This window comes from Camelus dromedarius, chromosome 17, assembly GCF_036321535.1.
Source record: "Camelus dromedarius isolate mCamDro1 chromosome 17, mCamDro1.pat, whole genome shotgun sequence".
In the NCBI taxonomy this organism is placed as follows: Eukaryota; Metazoa; Chordata; class Mammalia; order Artiodactyla; family Camelidae; genus Camelus; species Camelus dromedarius.
The window spans coordinates 17,417,180-17,435,863 of NC_087452.1; the positions used below are offsets into that span (position 1 = coordinate 17,417,180).

The 18,684-nt window shown below is 34.7% G+C and overlaps 1 long non-coding RNA gene across 1 annotated transcript in view; it reads right to left on the minus strand.

The window, feature by feature from the left end:
* Positions 1–18,684, minus strand: part of LOC105095265 (uncharacterized) — a 743,648-nt gene that overhangs the window by 446,483 nt on the left and 278,481 nt on the right. Inside the window, exon 10 of the long non-coding RNA XR_010384800.1 lies at positions 8,010–8,094. This is a non-coding gene — a long non-coding RNA (uncharacterized LOC105095265). The remainder of the gene's footprint in view (positions 1–8,009; positions 8,095–18,684) is intronic.

Here is an 18,684-nt window from a genome sequence, read left to right on the forward strand (position 1 = left end):
GGATACAAATAGTTACATATAGAAAAATTTCAGGTATGTGTACATACAGGCGTTAGTATATACACAAATATTTCCTTGGTCTGTCAGCTAGAAAAAAATACCCCCGTAGCAATGAGCCCACCTAGTTCCCAGATCTTGGTTTTTAATACCATTCTCCGGTAAAAGGAACAAGGGATCCTTGGAGAAGTGGCTCATTCTAGAACTCTGATGGAAAACATGTAAGATGAGCTTGGAGCAACTTGAAATGCCAGAAAGTAAGTAAGTGTTAAAACAAGCAAACAAAACAAAAGGAACCAGGATGATGGAAGTTATGTCAAATGGATACGAGAGGTAATTGAAAGAGCCCAATGGCCAGAGCATCAAAATCAAGTCAGAATGAGACTGTAGCCCAAAAAATAACATGAATACCTTGAGTCCACACTGTTATAAGTCAGTCACTGAATATGTAAATAAATAAACACACAAATAAGGGAAAAAAGACAGAGCTCCCATGCAGAATTCACAATAGTTTGTGCAGATACTTGGCCTTCAAGGAGGTGGCAATAACTTCCCATTTCTTGTGTACGGGCTGTGCATAGTGATTTCCTTCCTAATGATACAGTATAATAAAGGAGTAAAAAAGACTGACTTTATAGTCAAGAAAACTAACAATTGCTACCTCAGCCAGGTGCTCAAGGTCAACATCTACCTGTTGATCGTATGTACCCTTGACAATGATGTGGTAAAAATGACACCTTTACCTCTGTGATCTTCTTCCCCAAAACCCACAACCACAGTCCAATCTAAGAAAAGTATCAGATACATTCTAGTTGTGGAATATTCTATAAAATACTTGACCAGCCTTCTTTAAAACTGTCAAAGTCATCAAAAACAAGGAAATCCTGAGAAATTGTCCCACTCAAGAGAAGCCTAAGGAGACATAAGGACTAAATGTGGTATCCAAGATCAGATTCTGGAATAGAAAAGTGGCATTAGGTATAAGCTAAGGAAATATTAATAAAGTATAGACTTCCAGTTACTAACAATGTATCAAATTTATTCCTAATGAATGTTACTGATAATGAGAAAAACTGGGCATATGGTATACGGAAACTCTCTGTAGTATCTTTGCAATTTTCCCATAAATTTGAAACTGTCTTAAAATAGAAAGTTTATCTAAGAAATTGCTTTAAGGGGAAAATAATCAAACAATACAATTTTAAAAATGAGTGAAAGACATAAACAGAGATTATAATGAAAAGGATATACAAATGGCAAATAAGCACATGAAAAAATGTTTGATCTCATCTATTAGGGAAATGCAAAATAAAATAACAATTAGACATAACTACACACCTCTTAGAATGGCTACAATAAAAAATATTGATAACATCCAGTGCTGGGGAGGATACAGAGAAACTGGGTCTCTCAGATATTACTAGTGGGAATGTGAAATGTTACAGCCCTCCTGGGAAATGGGTCTCTCTGCATTATTTCTTACAGTTGCCTGTGAATTTACAATTATCTCAAAATGAAAAGTTTAATATACAACAACAACAAAAAACCCTCCAAAATGACCAGTGAGATGAGTATAAAACTGGAAGGAATACAAGAGAAAATCAGCCACTGTGGAAAGCAAGGTAGGAGATACAGAGCATAGAGGTAGAAAACACATTAAGACTAGGACAAAATGAAGTTTAGTTAAAACCAAAAAAGCTACAGGATGTAGGGAAAGGAGATGCAACATCTATATTGTTAGAGTCCTCCAAAGAAGATCAGAATAAGGGGAAATTAACATACTTCAAGATTTGATGCAAAAAAAAAAGTCCTGGATAGAATATGACCTGAATCTTCTTAAAGGAAGATTATAACACGAACCACAGAAAACTGGCCAGAAAGTCAACACCAAAACACATCTTTGTAAATTTTTTAAATTTTAGAGCTAGAATTTAAAAAGCGAATCTTTGGGTATAGTAAGACAAAAAAGGTCAAGCTGTTAGTTAATGGGAGTAGAAATAAAGTTGACCTCAAATTTATTCGTGTTGACATTTTTAACCAGAAGAGGGATTAGCAGCATCTACAAAATACTCAAGGACATAAAGAGCGATTCCAAGACTGTATATCCCGCCAAGAACAAGGCTGTTAAAACAGACACACATAATATACACAGTTTTGAATACTAAGGAACATGGAGACGATGTTTCCCAGAAGCCCTTCTTGATGAAACTAGAAGAGGACAAACTTCCTCTAAAAAGAGATAATTAAGGAACTATGGTAAAGAGGCACTAGTCGGCCCTGAATAGATTTAACTGTAGAAATAAAATGTAAATGAAAACAGGAATTAATCATAAACATGTATGCTCTGCATAATAGGAATGATAGAAATAATAAGCATTAGGAAGGAAAGGGGGAGGGAGGACTGAGATACTGAGATAAGACCTCAAGAAAATGGAAAACATTTTCACGGATTTTAAAACCCAGAGTCAAACTAAATAGAAAAAATGTTAGCAGTATAATTTGCAGCTCATAATGGCCTGTGTAAAACAAGAAAATATTAAAATCTCAAAAAATATACCAGACTAGGTCACAGATAAATCTCTCTCTCACACATACACACGTGCATATAATGCAATAATGCAATAGACACTCTCAAACATGCTAGTGTCCATTTCACTGACCCCCAATTGGACAATTTCCTTTAATTGAAAATTAGAATGACTCTTTGAAAAGCAATGTATCAAATATTTAAAAAAAAAACTTGTACTACGACCTTCAAATGTTTATACAAAAAGAAAATATTTACACCCAGTAACTTCTTTTGGGTCTCTATAAAAAGATAATTCTAAACTTAGAAAAGGGCATATAAGAACACTGTAATTTATGAAATAGTAACTGTGCACTAAATATTTTAATCCTAATACCTCTGTGGTATTACAGTAGATACCAGATACACAAAAAGATACATAACAATACAGAAATGCTTATACAATAATGTTAAGAGACAAAGCAGGAATATATCAAACATATACAGATATATTCTATTCTTTCTCCTGCATAAAAACATTTAGCAAAGGCACATGTAGTACTAAAACTCTGGAATATGTTTCCCAAAAACTTTGCCAAGTAATTTCTTTTATTTCTTTATTTTTTATTTTTAAGGGTTATTAGCTTTATTAGTCTTTTTAAACAATAAACTTTGGGTTTTGTTATTCTTTCTGTTACATTAATTTCTGTTATATATTTTTCTTTTATTCTTCTTTGATTTAACTTTTTTATTGAAGTATAGTTAGTTACAATGTGTCAATTGCTGAGTAATTTCTTTTAAAACACAGCTAGAGAAATAAGTAGGAGGAGGGGAAAGGAAAAACAGAGAGAGAAAGATGAAATTTGGAAAAACATATCTAGGGGACTTTATGTTTTTTTTGTTTTTTTTTTTTTTAATTATTGTTCTATAGCAGAAGTAGCAAACTGGCTTCAATTTCACCATGTGGCCCACTAGTCAATTTTCATTGGCATTCTGTAATTAACATTTGCTTCTCTATTTCTCCCTTTCCTACTCTTCTTTTCCTTTCAATTTATTATTTTATTCTTTCAATCCTCTTTTCCTCTACTGTGGTCTACACTTTAGCTCATATGCCTGATAGACCACTATGTTAGAATTACCTGGAGTGCAACCAACACCCAGAGAGATGCCTAGGCTCTGCCCCGGACCTGAGGTATCAATATTATTGGAGGTGGTCCAGGAATCTGCATCTAACATGTTTTGTGGGGGATTACTGCTCAGACTACACTTTGAAAACGACTCTTCAATACAGTTTTTTTCTTTTTATAACCAAGTTCAGGGACTTCAAACAATAATACCACATCAGTATTTTTTCCTATTCCTTACTTCAACCAGACTAGCTCTCTGCCTTTACCTGTTTCACACTTAGTGTTCCATGAAATTTTTCATTTAATAAAATGTTCTGCTTCTCAAGGAAAAGGCCTGAAAAACTATCGGTAAGGTTCTACCACAGACCTCTTAAACTGATTTGCCATATCCACAGTCCACAGAAATAGAAGGTCAAAGATAGACATGTTAAGGGCTTTAGTAAAGGAAAGAAAAGCAAATCATCTGCTCCCTCCTAGTTTTCTGAAATGTAGGACTGATTCCTGTTGAGAAATCCAAACATCACAGACTTTATTTCTTAGATCAATTAATTTCTTCTGTTTGATTTTAAACTTGATCTGTTAGGTCAACTGATTGCTAACTCCTCTAATGTTTGACACAAAAGAAAATCCAAACATCTACTCATCCTCCAAGAGTCAATTCAAATATTATATCCCCAAGTGAAGATTCACTAACTTCTTCAGTCATATTTAAAGAATCCTTCCTTTTTTTGCTACTGTACTTCACAGGCATTTAACACAGAATTGTAAATGATGGTTTACATAGCTATCTCCCCTTAGACAACGGCCAAGGTGTAAACATTCATCTTGGGAAATCCTGGCATAATAGGTACATTAAAATGATTGCATAAATCTAATTACAGAGTAAGAGATTCAGTCCTCTGCTCTAGATAATTCAATAGTCCCTTCAGAACATATTAGGAAAGTGTTACCCATTTAAAATTTGTCTTCTATTTTTGGATTTATTTTCTTGCTTTTTGATCTTCATTTGTGGTGAAAATGTTAGGAGAATGATGTTGTCTGCTGCCGAGTTCATGTTGAAAAAGGCACTATATTGAGGTGCAGTTTGAAACGTGACAGCATATGTAAATGTGTTGGTGATGCTAAAAATATATGGATAAATGATGCATGACATCCACAGAGTATGCACAACTTTGTATTTATATAGTACCTACATGTAGACATTAGGATTCTATTTATGCATTTGCCAAGAAAGGGAAAAGTGTCTACATATGTCTCGTAAATATGGATCCGGGCTCATGCCCAATGCAGATGCTGCAGAGAGACGAGAGTGCGGAAAGGGGCGTGCTGCTCTGGGAGCAGCCTGTCTGTCAGATCATTTCCCCAGAATAGGTTTCTGGAAACATGAACAGAGATGATGGCCTGTAGACAACGGAAATTTATCCAAAGAGGATGAAAATTTTCTTCCATAGTGTTTCAGTCTTGCACATGATTTCTTATAATTCTTTGAAACTTGGTAATCTAGAAATGTCCCATGTGGTTGGTTTTAGTTAAAAGAACCCAAGCATCCTCGTTTCCCAAGTATGTAGACATGGGAGTTCTGCCTATTCCTTGTTTATAATCAGGATAGTGACTTGTAAGGAGACAAAGATTTTCCAAGAAAGAATGATGATATCGCTAGTGCATTATGCGTTTAAGACTTTTGCCCTTAGTCAGAAAAACCAGGTTTAGACTCTCAGTTTCAGCACTTAGTGTCTCTGTGACCTTGGGCCTGTGAGCCTGAGTCTTCTTATCTATAATAGGGGCATGATTAAGTACCCACCTCAGAGTGGAGTTTTTAAAACTCAAATGATGTAATGCTGGTAAAATGATGAGCACAATGACAGAACATTTTAAAATGTGAAACACTGTAGCTATTCATTATTTTATCTTCTACTAATCTTTCTCTTTGAAGAAAATAGGGTTTACTTCTTCATTTAGAATGACATTAGACTAAATTGTCACCCTGAAATATGAATGTATAATTTCAACAAAGTTTAGAACACACAGGTTTTCCCCCAAATCCGAATTTTTTTTCCACTTATATTTTTAAGTTTTATCATGTCTTACTCTGAAAAGATCTGGATTGTTTTATTCCATTCAAAACTTCCATGAGTAAGAGTTCGTCTTTTGACACTCAAAAAGTTACATCAAATTCCAGGTCTGCCATCCTACTCTGCTTTAAATCTTCCTTTCAAATGAGTCTGGGAAATGTGCTAGATGCGCCATTGCTGGTGGGGGCGGTAGAGTAGAGTGCATTTGGTCTGGTGAAGTGAAGGAGTTTCTATAATCCCCCTCCTTCCCTCCACAGCCTCAGTTTAAAGTAACATAACTGTCATTTTTACAACAGGAAACATGACTTACTTCTGTGGTATTGGCTTTTACTGCAAAAGAATTAACATCCATGACCACTTGATTAGCATTGTTTCCAAGAAGGTCTTGTCCTTATTGTATACTTAAGTCATAATGTTCAATGATGCAGAGTCCATGTCCTGAATTTGGAAAACTTGGCTTTTTACAGAGTCTAATCCGCATGAGGGACAAGAATGAAACACAATGGTGTGGGTAGAGGAGGGATCTCTTACTCTTCTCTTTTCTATTTATTCTTTGACTTGGATTTTTCTGTCACCCTCTCCCCTCCCTCCCTTCCTCTCTAATCCTCTTGTTGATTTCTTACATTGACGATGACATAAGCCGAATATAGTGCAGGAAATGAAGGCTCAGACATTAAACAGCAAATACACTGATGGAATTCTGTTTCATTTACTGGCTCAAATTCCACAGAGGAAAGTTTGATCTTTATAGTAAAAATATTTCAGCATAATACCATTCAAGGGTGAATCCCACAGTGCCAATTCACCACCTCCTCAACCTACCTGACAGCAGATCTCTAGTCTTCTAACTCCAGAGTGATTTACCAATATAGAAGTAAGTATATGCTGAACTAGTACATTATAAGGTCTGATATACCACAATCATTATTCTCTCTCAAAGAATTTTCTCTAAATATTACAAGAAATATATTCTTATTAAGTATACAAAAGCAGTATCTTTATATCAAAATTAGTGATAAACAAGTAATCTAATTATTTTAAACAAATAAATGGATATTCTTAAATGGGGTGGCTTAACTTACAGAACAGACAAAAGGCTCACTGTAGTTTTAAATAATAGCAATACAATTTTAATAAGGTTGCATTTTTTTTATTAGGTACATTTAAACTCTCCTTCTGATCTCTCATACTCAGCAGTTAAGCAGCTTTATTTGTGGAGCTTCTGTAACCACCTCATTTAACATTAGGTATATCTTTTACTTTAATTAAAGCATTCCTCTCCTTCAGTAATAGTCAATTGTTTTCAGTTCACCCATTATGTATAATTGTTTTCTTTGATCCATTCAAAACCTGGCTATTTTTCATGGCTAATTAAATCAACACTTGACCACTGCATTTAATGCTTAACTCAGTTTTATTTCTAATCCTGCATACCTGGGCTTCTGCACATAATATGCCTCAAAAAGATTGCGCACATTATATTAAGTTGCATACCGCCTGCAACTCATCCCTGGAAGTAGAGGCAAAGTGTATATTTCAGCAATTCCAGCAGAGGGCAGTCAAGCAAGAATAATCACTTTTGCAAGAGGAAAAATTGATGATGATGTTTCCTGATATTTTTTCAAATCAAATTAACATCAGGGTATGTGTGTGTGAGTGTATATGTGTGTTGGGGGTTGGGGGTGCGTGGAGAAAAAATGTATCCTTGGCGAGCCAACTCATTTCTCACTTAACCTCTTTCTCAGCTGAATAAGAGCCACTGTGTGCACAAGATAAGAGACAAGATATTTTCAAAACACTCCTAGTATTAAAACCAAAGCCATAAATTCTGTTGCGACAACTGACATTTTTATCACTCTACTTTGGCGTCTTTTACATTTTGTGGATTTTAAGACTAAGTTCACATCACTGAAGAAAGTAATCAAACTTTTGAAGAACATGATTCCTGGCCCAGAAATTATTGAAATAAACACATTTTATTTTAAAAGTAATAAGAGAAACAAGAGGAAGCTGGATTCAGTTTTCAGAAGAAAAAAATTAGAAGATATATTCTCTAGCAAGAGGTGGGATTTCTCACCCACAAATTACTCACAACAAGATTAACAACTCCTACCTGCCATCCTTGGTAGGTTTGTTCTCAATTACTTAACATCTATTTCTTTTCAAGGAGATCTTCCACCACCAATTAGAAACACTGAACCAGCAATCATCTGGCTAGGGATGTGGAAGTTCAGTTCCTTTTACTCTCAGACCCAATGAGACCAATAAACATTTAATAATCTCCTCTCAAAGAGGAAAAGGTCTTACTTTGTTGCTTCTGCCAATTTCCACAGTGTAAATACTCCAGCCTGGTCACCTCTGAGCTGCCAACACGAAGTCACTGAACACCAAGCTGGTAAGAGATGCAGGGAAGCACACTGTTAGATCACATCTCCAACCTACAGACACAGTAGATGTAAATAACTTCAATAACAAAGAAAATAGTAAAATGTAGTAAAATAATTAGGAAGTGATGAGTTTTGAGTATTTCTTACCTTTGTTTATAATTTATTTAATTATAAGTTTATACAATTTAATCTTTGATAATGGCTATGTTTAATAACTAGCTCACAAAATTACTGAAAATTTAACAGTCAGCTCTTGGGAGCTGATATGAACTGATCAGATCTGTCTGGTTCTTAGACCAAGAGAAGCAAGACAAGAAAACACAAGGCTGTCAAAAATGAGAATCAGTGTCCTTTTCACTTAGAGCATTTCATCATCCCTTACACCCAAGTTCTCTAGGCATGGAAAATCCTATCCCCTTAATGGATTATACCCTAACTTTTAAATTTAACTTTTTTTCCTACTAGAAGCATATTTTCATATTTAATAATTTATAGGCCACCTTCATGGTTTTTTCTGCCAGGCTATGAATGTAGGTTGTTACTTGACTCAAAAAAAAAAAGAAAGAAAGAAAAAAGAAAGAAAGAAAAAAAAAAACCTCTCAACTTTTAAACTTTAAATAATTTTATTTAGAAAGAAAAACATCAAAGGAAAAATCCTAATTATTTTTTATAAACAGGCATTAACCTAACAAATAAACGATGAAAGCAAACTGTTAGTAAATTCTAGCTAGACACTACTATGAACTGAAAGCTTTATATCTGAGGCTTGCCTCTTTTTATCAAAAAGATACTACAGCATGTTTTAATAAGTGTTAAAAACACATTAGCACTGAGACTTTCGCCTTGACATAACCAGAAAAACTGAAGCTTTTTCAAGGCTCATTATGTAATTCAACGTTGTTTGCTTTTATATCCATGTCCTTGTACATAAAATCCTTTAGAGTAGACTCTAAAACCATCTTGCCTTCCACTAGGAGTGCATATCCCTAGCTCAGGAGAACAATGATTCTACCAGTCATGTAGGCCTCAAATCCCCAGAATATAACTTTCCTCCTCTAGATTTGAGGCTTTTCAATTCTACCTCAAAAGTCAGTGTCTTTAGGCTGCATGTTATATATGAAAGTTGTTAAGAGAGTAAATCCTAAGGGTTCCCATGACGAGGAGAAAAATTTCTTTTTCTTTTTATTTGGTATCTGTATGTTTGGTGGATGTTTACTCAATTTATTGTGGTGATCATTTCACGATATATGTTAAGTCTGATCATCACGCTGAACGCCTTAAACTTATACAAGGCTGTAGGTCAATTATATCTCAAAAAAATGGAAGAAAAAATAAATACACATATGCTAAAGTTTCATTTCAAAATAAAACAGTGTCTCTGTACGAATTTGGGCAAATGACTTAATCTCTGAAAATCCTGAGTTTCCCAGTCAGTTGTTACGAAGATTAAAAGCACTTATCATACAAATTGCCCAGGAAGAAGTGTTCAAAAAAAGGAAAAAAGAAAAACACTAGCTATACTTACTGCTCTGGGCGGAGTTATGATTATTAATAAACTTAGCTATTTAGTTCCCAGTCTATAGCACATTAGATACATTAAATTAGAAATAGACATTACCCAGGATAACTATTATTAAGGCAGAAAAAAAAATCAGTTAATTCCTGATCATTCATGAGAAAACAACCCATTGGAAAAAAAAAACCAGAATCATGAACAGTTTGTTTGTTTGTCTGTTTGTTTGTTTTAAGAGCGAGCAGTAAAGTGGTCTGTGGAGCACCAAAGGCAGGGGCTGACACCTCTCTCAAAAGATCTTGAGAATGTCATTAAACAACAGTTGGGACCAGGACTCAGAGTTAGCAAGGAAAGTTTAAAATACATTCAATTATCTGTTTATTTAGCAGGTTAGTGTATAGCACATTTTGGAATTCTTATTAACCTGTTTACATTTACTAAAGTTGGTTAATGAAAATACAATTCAATGATTTTGTTCTGTAGGCATAGACAAAAATTGGAAAAACATGTACTAGAAATCTTAGTATTTGTTATTTCTGAATTTGGGATTATGGGTGCTTTTTAATGTTCTTTTGTGTGATAATCTCCAAGTTTTTAAAAAAGAATATATGCTATTATACAATCCATAAAAAAAACCCTATGTGTACTGTTAAAAAAAAATTAAGGAATCAGTTCTTCTGAAACTTTGGTTAACACTGTATATGTTTCCCTTAATGTCACTGATTGAGTCATTACTGTTAGATCTTCAATCAGGTGTTAGTAATTCAGATTCATAATCAAAGAACATGTCATTTCAGATCTATTCCTGTCAATGAACATGGACTTAAAAGTCTCTGTAACGATTATGACAAATTTATGTCTTTTTTGGGCTTTATTTGCTGAGTGTTCTTCTGTTGAGCTTTTCTTACAACATGTGAAGAACTGTAAATCAAATGTAGTAAGAAAACCTGGATTACATAACTCAAAAACTGTTGAAGGGACAAGTGAAATTATGCCTGTGAATGTGATTCACAAACACGATCATAAAAACAATGCCATTTTATATTAGTATTATCATATACTAGGCTCAGCTCTAAAAGCCTCCAATTTTCATTTTCGGGTTTGTGAATGTGTTCTGAATAGAAGAGACTGTCAGACAAAGCTCTTTAGATAAATGAGGTTTTAATGGTATAGCCCAAATCAAATAATTGAGTTAACAAGTAAAAAGCAAATAATGTAAATCTGAGATATAATTTCAGGAATATTTAAGATTCCTCTCTAATTGTGGTTTCTTCATTTTATTTATTTATCTGTCTGCCTATTTATCTATCCATTCATCTATTTCTGTACCTATTTGCCTATCATCTACCCTTCCGTGCATCTATCCATGGATACATTCATCCATCTATCTATTCCTTTACATCACTCATCAGGAAAGTTTCTGAAAGCTCTGACTTTCCCTAAATAATGCACATTTATATAAAAGCTTATGAAACATGTCAAACGGTTCACAAACTAGCTATGCATCTGAAGAATCCCTGCTCTGTATCACGTAGTTTTCCATTTTTTAGACATTATCTCCTGTTTGGATATTTTAAGCATTAAAAAATGATATTGATTCTGTTTCATATGAAAGACTTACAGATATTCCACTACTGGTTTGCTGGAATTTCACAACAATGCGTGGTGTTTACTACTCTCCCCCTCTACCATTCCATACACTGAGCACTCAGTAGGCAGATTTAATTTGCACATTCTGGAAAATTATGTTGTATTATTTATTTAATCTTTTTTGGCCTCTTTTATCCTCTCTTCTCTCCTTTAAAGATATGTTGAGATAAATCTTAGAATTTTTTTTTCCTCTTATTTTTCTATTTCTTTCCTTCTTTTGTTCTCCTTTCTGGAAAATATCCACATCTTCATCTTCCAGTTTTAAAAATGATTTCTTTGCAAGCATTTTTCTTTTCTTTTCCAAGAGCTCTATTTTAATTTTTGGTTATTTATTTTTAAAAACAGCATCCTGTTTTATGGAAGTAATGTCATATATATGTTTGAGAGTTAGAAAGAGTTTCCTTTTTAAGTTCTTTTTTCCTGTTCCTACCTTATCCATACAAGCTACAGTTGGCTCTTTCCATTTATTGATTTCAGTATCTTTCTTCTTTGTTGGAAGCTTTCCCCAAGAGCTGGTGATCTTTGGTCCATTCATATGTCAGAATTAGTTATGAAAGAACTGACTGGAAACTTAGTCATGTTTGTTGACAGTTGGGCATGGAGCACCATAAGCAGATCTGGACATTACATATATTTAAAAGCCTAATAAGAAAGGTGGGAAAAAGAGGGAAGTGGGGCTAGAGGTCAGGGGCACTGAGGAAGTACATGGTTGTCAGTTTCCAGTTTTGTTTTCACCTCCTAATTCTACACTTGGAGCTTAAGAAAGTGACCAGTGAGAAATGCTTAATAGGAACAGACACACATTACATCAGAAGCCTGCTTTCTCTAACCCCAGGAAAGGGGAAATAGAGGAAGACAGAAACTTTTAGATGATATCATCAGTCTACTGCAGAAAAACACCACAGAAAAACTGTGACTCCATTTCCCTTCCAGGTCAGCGAAGATTCAGTAGGGAGTCCAGACTTCCTCTCTCACTAGGCTGTAATGAAGATCCCAAGTGAATTATAGGACATTAGAAATTATCTCAACAACAGACAGAAAATAGACTAAAGAAAAATTAATAGAACTTCAAGGGCCCTTGGGACTATGGCAAAAGATCTAGAATTCATGTCTTTGGAATCCTGGAAGGAGAGGACAAAGATGGAAGAAATGAAAAAGTAGTGAAAGAAATAATGATCCAGCTTCTCAATTTGCAAAGACATGAATCTACAGATTCAAGAAGCTGAGAGAAACACAAACAAGAAACCCTAATAAATGCAGACAAAGAACTATCATAGCCAAACTTCTGAGAATGAAAGAAAAAAATTCTATAAACAATGAAAGAAATAAAATCTTATTGACAGAGGGAATATAATTCAAATGTAAGCAGATTTCTCTGGAGAAACCATGGAGGAATAGAGAAAAGAAATGTAAGAAGTATTTCTTTAAATTATAAAACATTTTTGAAACATATTTTCATTCCATGCCTCAAATCTTTTCTGCTATGGAACCTTGTAAAAAGCCCATACTCTTTTTTTTCCCCCTGATTACTTATCATTAAAGAAGACAAGCTCTGTCCAGGTATTTGGTCATGAAATTTTTAACCATTTTTAATTTCTCTTTTATACCCTGAGTATCAACTGATGTATTCTTAGAATTCTTCTCTGTTTTTGGGTTAGGGGAATTGTTAATATGAACCATACCTGACCAATTTTCCTATGTTTTCAGGTTTTATATGAGGAATTATTTTTTTTATCAATGATATTCAAATTTGTCCTCAGAGTACAATTTTACAATCACAGATTAATCACAATACCTGAAATGGAATATATTTTAGGTACGTATTTGGAGCAGTATGACATTGCTACTCTAGTCTTTCTGACCCTTCAGTATAACAAACTCACTCCAACTTAGGGGCTGCCTTACTATTCCTACTGTCTGAAGTGCTCTTTAATTATACCCCGAAAAGACTGGCTGTTGCTCACCATTCAGGTCTCAAACCAATGTCACCGTCTTAGAAATACTGTTCCTGACCTCCCAACCTAAAGTAGCCCAACCATTCCATCGTATTCCTGACTTCATAATGCTACATTATTTTCTTCATAGCATGTCTCAATATTTGAAATTATCTTGCTAATTAATTTACATATTTTACATTTGTATTCTATTTTCTCCCTATAAAACATAAATTTAATGAGGAAGAGACTTTTAATTTTAATGAATGAATGAATAGCTAGTATGACACATTATAGAACAGTTTTATATTTATAACTCGTTTCAAGATTTTGAATTTGCATGAGGAAACAGTGAAAAAATATATGTGGGATTATCTTTCATATATAATTCTTAGCTCATTGTACAATGGGATCATGATATTTCAATATGATAACCTATTTAAATACACATTAAGAAAAAAACTCAGATCATAGAAACCATCACTGCTATTTAAAAAAAAAGAAAAAGGGGAATCTCTCTATAACTTCGGTAGCAAATCCTGAGGTAAATTATTTTACATATTTTGTTCAAACAGAAGAGCCAAAAAGATGACTGCTTTTTAGAATTTCAATGTAACTCTAAGGAAGAAAATTTTATCTATCTGTCTCTCTGTCTATCTATCTACCTATCTATTTATAGCCCCCCCTCCCCCCGCAAACCAGTAACTTTAGTACAGACTCTTGGGGAGATCAAAAAAAGTTAGAACAAAAAAACAGAACTATATTTTTAAATAATAACTTTGGGGAATAAGTTTAACATTCTGGAGATTTTAGTTATCCAGAGGATTTCTCTCTAGTTTTTTTACATAGATAACTTTGTTTAAATGCCTCTAGTGTCTTTTTTGGAATTTAGACCATAGCACATGGCCAGAACTGCTGTTCAAGATTAAGTACCCAAAGGAAAGAAATTTAAGTGGAAATTTTCCTATTTGTTTAATCACTGCCTATAGACTTTCTAATAGACAGTTGTTTTGAAGCAGCTCAGTGAAGTACTTGTGTTCATAAAAATGTATTCCGCATTGACATTTGTTCTTAATACCTTCTTCTGTTAAGTGTCTGTTGGGGTGCATGAGTGAAAGGAGGATGCGTTTGCTAAGCCAATTACCCATTATCGCTGAGCAGCCTCCCGAGTAAACACATGCATAATTTGTTCATAAGATACTGTGCAGGACTTTACCCATCCTGCCTGGGGGAGGGGACCTGTGGCCCTTCTCACTCACATTGTTTCTTTCCCATTACCTGATCTCTTCTCCCACCTCTACCTCCACTCCCATCTTCATATGGCCAAATCCAAACTGTCTTTCCAGCTCAAGTGTCTTAACGACCCACTTAAAAAGTTATTTTTCCTCCTCTCAACCCCTTCAGACTTTACCCAGACCCCACTTACCACAGTTATCTATAATCTGGGTGAGAAGATACTTATAAGTACATTTTATTCTGTAGATTGTAAGTGACAGGAGGTGAACAACTAATGGGTTGCCAGCTTCCTTACACTCCTCCCACCAAATGCACCCACTTTCTGTTATTTGAAACACTCAACATGCATATGGTCACAATCTACACATATTTATATCTACATATATCTAGTTTTATTACTATAAGAATTGGTGGTTAATATGAAATGTTGCCTTTTAACAGACTGTTTTTAAAAACTGAAAATGTACAGGTTTTAAAACTTCTTTTAAAAGGGGGAAAAAGCCTGTTAAAAGGAGGCTATTTGGTAACATATAACACTTGACTATTTCATGCCTCATTCTGCTCGCCAGTTTTAGCAATCTGTTTAAATGTGTCTTAGAAGTCATAGATAGTAAATTTGAATTTATCTTTGATCAGAATATATGCCACTGTACATACAGATATTACTTAAATTTGTAAACACACAGTTCTCTGTGTAAGGTACTGTATATAAAACTCTTAATTGAAACTATTTCACATAGCAAAAAAAAAAAAGTAAGGAAGTACGCTCCAGCAACCAAACTCAGCTACCAAACGGCAGCTCCTCAGGAAGCAATGCTTGGCTTGGGGTGGGCATGTGACCTCTCCTGTCTGTAACAGAGACTAAAAAGAAGGAGTAGGGGAAGAGACTGATTGCTTCGCTAATCTGTCTCCAGGTACCTCAGACAGTCAGACCTGACCTTGAAAGTGAATCAGATGATACTAACTACTATACATAAAATAGATAAACAACAGCTTATACTGTATGCCACAGGGAACTGTATTCAATATCTTGTAGTAACCTATGATGAGAAATATGAAAATGAATATATGTATGTAAATGTACCAGAAATTGACACAACATTGTAAACTATGCTTCAATTTAAAAAAGGGGGTGGGGGAATGAAGCAAAACAAACAAACAAACAAACAAACAAACAAGCAAAAACCTCTCTTGGCTCCCATGTTCCTTAGGGGAAAAAAAATAAAACTCAGTTCTTCTCACAGTCTGCAAAGTTCTACCTGACCTGTGGCCCTGTCACGTCTCTCCCCTTACCTCTAAATCCCCCTACTCTGCTCCATGCACTCTGGCTTCTGTGCTGCATCCCCGCACGCTCCACCTCGGGACTTTTGTACTGATCAATTCCTCTGCCCCTGATGCTCTTCGCCCAGATACCTGCCTGGCCCAAAACTCGCTTCGCTTTCAGTCTCTCTGGGCAAATGTAGCCCCATCACTGAAGCCGAGCCTGACATTCCGCCTACAACTGCAACCTCCCTTCCCTCTTCCCCACACACGGAGACCCCCTCAGCCTGTTATAATTCTTTCTACCTTTAGAATTGATCACCTTCTACCATGTTTTTTGTATCTAATTTTTCATGTTTATTGTTAAGGGTGTATCTCCACACACGAGGGTGGAAACTCTACGAGGACAGGTGTTTTTAGTCTCTTCTTTATTGCTGTCTGTTTTCAGGTACCTAGCACAAGGCGTAGAATGGTGAGTGCTCAATAAATATTTGTTGGATGAGTAAATCTACAACTGTTTCCTAGTAATATGCACAGGGAGTGGAAGAGGCCGGAGGGTAAAGAGAAGCATGAAATACACATACAAGAAGAGAGTCAGAGACGACAGGCAGAGGGAGAGAGCTTGCTGTGCCCTTTAGTGCCCAAGTTCATGGCTCCATGGCCTTTCTGGGGTCCTTCTCCACTCTTCCTCTTGTTATGTAAGATGCTCCTATAAAATAATGTTCCTCTCCTATTTAACCCAGTTCCAAAAAAATCACTATGGTTTGAATCAACAGTTTAATAAATTTAAGAAGGCAAAAGCCAAGTTCATTTATTTCCATTTTTTTAACCACTCTCCCTGGATTTGTCACAATGCCTTACATACAATGCACACGTTTGTGTTAAAGAAATAAATGCAACCTGGCTTAAATGAAATCTAACTTTCTAAGGTGTCTGCTGCACAGTAAGGAAGTCTTATATTGCCACTGTTTACAGTCAGAAATTCAGACTGATGATGTATTTACTTTCCTGTGTTATCTTAGGTTCACTGTTAAAGTAATTTCCGTACACGGCAGGTCAGTGTTTGTGTACCTTATTTTAGCACAGGACAATCCACCTAATGACCCAATTCACGTGTTGGGCGGTGATCTCCATTTCTCTTCTGCTAAGATCTGTAATCAATATAACATCAGTGTGTAATCAGCATATGTCTTTGCGTAATAGTTGTGCATTAATTTCACTGCAAGATCTATTTGTGCATTCCTGAAAGGAGTCAACAGCTCAAGCTTAAGTGTAACACACCAGAGATTATCATTTCGCCCTTGGAAAAGGGATGTTCTTTGACTGGATTACAAGTACACAAAACACTAACAGCACATTTACAATGTCCAATTGTGTTCTTGAAAAAAAAAGACTATAAAACATATTCTGTAGGAAGTCTAGGATTAAAAATTGTATTATAAAAAAGATAGTTGTTAGTCCATCAAAGTGAAGACTTGGAACACTGAATCAACTCTGAAAGAGTTGTACCATCTTCCCTAAGTTTTAAATGCCTTCCTAGAAATTTTTGTTTGAGAAATGTTTTTTTTTTCCTGAAATAAATGTATTAGACAACTTTTTCCTGTTCTTTCAGTGTACCTAGTACAGAGGAAAGTTTAAATGTAGTTGCACTGATAGTTTTTGAACAAAAAAGACTACAGAGGAAACAGAAGAGAAAACTGAAAAAGAATATTTTGGGGTTTTTTTCCTGTTATATTCTAGGACTTCTTGATTTTCTGTTGTTAAAAAGTCATGAAGAGAAGAAATAAAAACTGTCTTACTCACAGATGACGTGACTACTGATCTAGAAAATCCCAAAGATTTTACCCAAAAACTTCTGGAATGAATAACAAAAGAATAGCAAGGTTTTAGAATACAAAATCAACATGCAAAGTCAATTGTGCTCTTAGATAAAGGCAATGGCTATCAAATAGTTGGAATCAGAAATATAACAACAATATAATTTATATTTATGATAGACATTTGTAACAGCACCAAAAATACAATAATGAAGAATCAATTTTTAAAATATCTATAAGCCTTCTGAATGTGGAAAATTATAGCAAAATAATCAAGGATCAAAGTAAGACTCAAGGTCAATTCTTCCCAACTTGATCTACAGATTCAACATAACTCCATTCAAAATTACAGTGAGATATTTTCTAGATATTTGCATTAATTCTAAAGTTTATATAGAAAAGCAAAAGTTCTAGAGTAGCCAATAAACTACTGAAGAAGAGGAACGACGTTGGAAGACTCACACTATTCGATTTCAAGACTTAGTACAAAACTACAATAACCAAAAAATGATGGTTTTGGTGAAAGAAGAGACATTCAGCTCAAAAGAATAGAATAGAGAGCTCAGAAATGGATCACATAAACATAATCAATGGATATTTGACAAAGGAGCAAAGGCAATAAATGGACAAATGTAGACCTATCAGCAAATAATGTTAAAAATGGTACATTTACACGACAATAAATAAAACCTAGACCTTAATGAAAATTCACTCAAACTGTATCATACACCTTAACATAAAATGGAAAACTACAAAATTTTTATAAAAGAACACAGGAGAAAATCAATGTGACTTTAGGTTTGATGATGGGTTTTTATACACAACAACAACAACAAAAAAGTAAAAAACCCTATTTAAAAATGAGCAAAAGGTCTGAAAAGTTACCTCTCCACAGAAGATATACAGCTGGAAAATAAGCATATGAAAATATGCACAATATCATTTTTCATTATGGATTGATAAATGAAAACAGTAATAAAAACAACATCCCTATTAGAATAGCTAAAAATCTTTTTAAAATACAATACCAATTGTTGGTAAGGAGACAGAGCAACAGGAATTCCAGTTCATTGCTGGGGGGATGGAAAATGATACAGCTATTCTCAGTGACAGTTTGGCAGTCTATAACAAAGCTAAACAGAGTCTTATCATACGATGCAGTAATTATTCCCCCTGATGTTTATC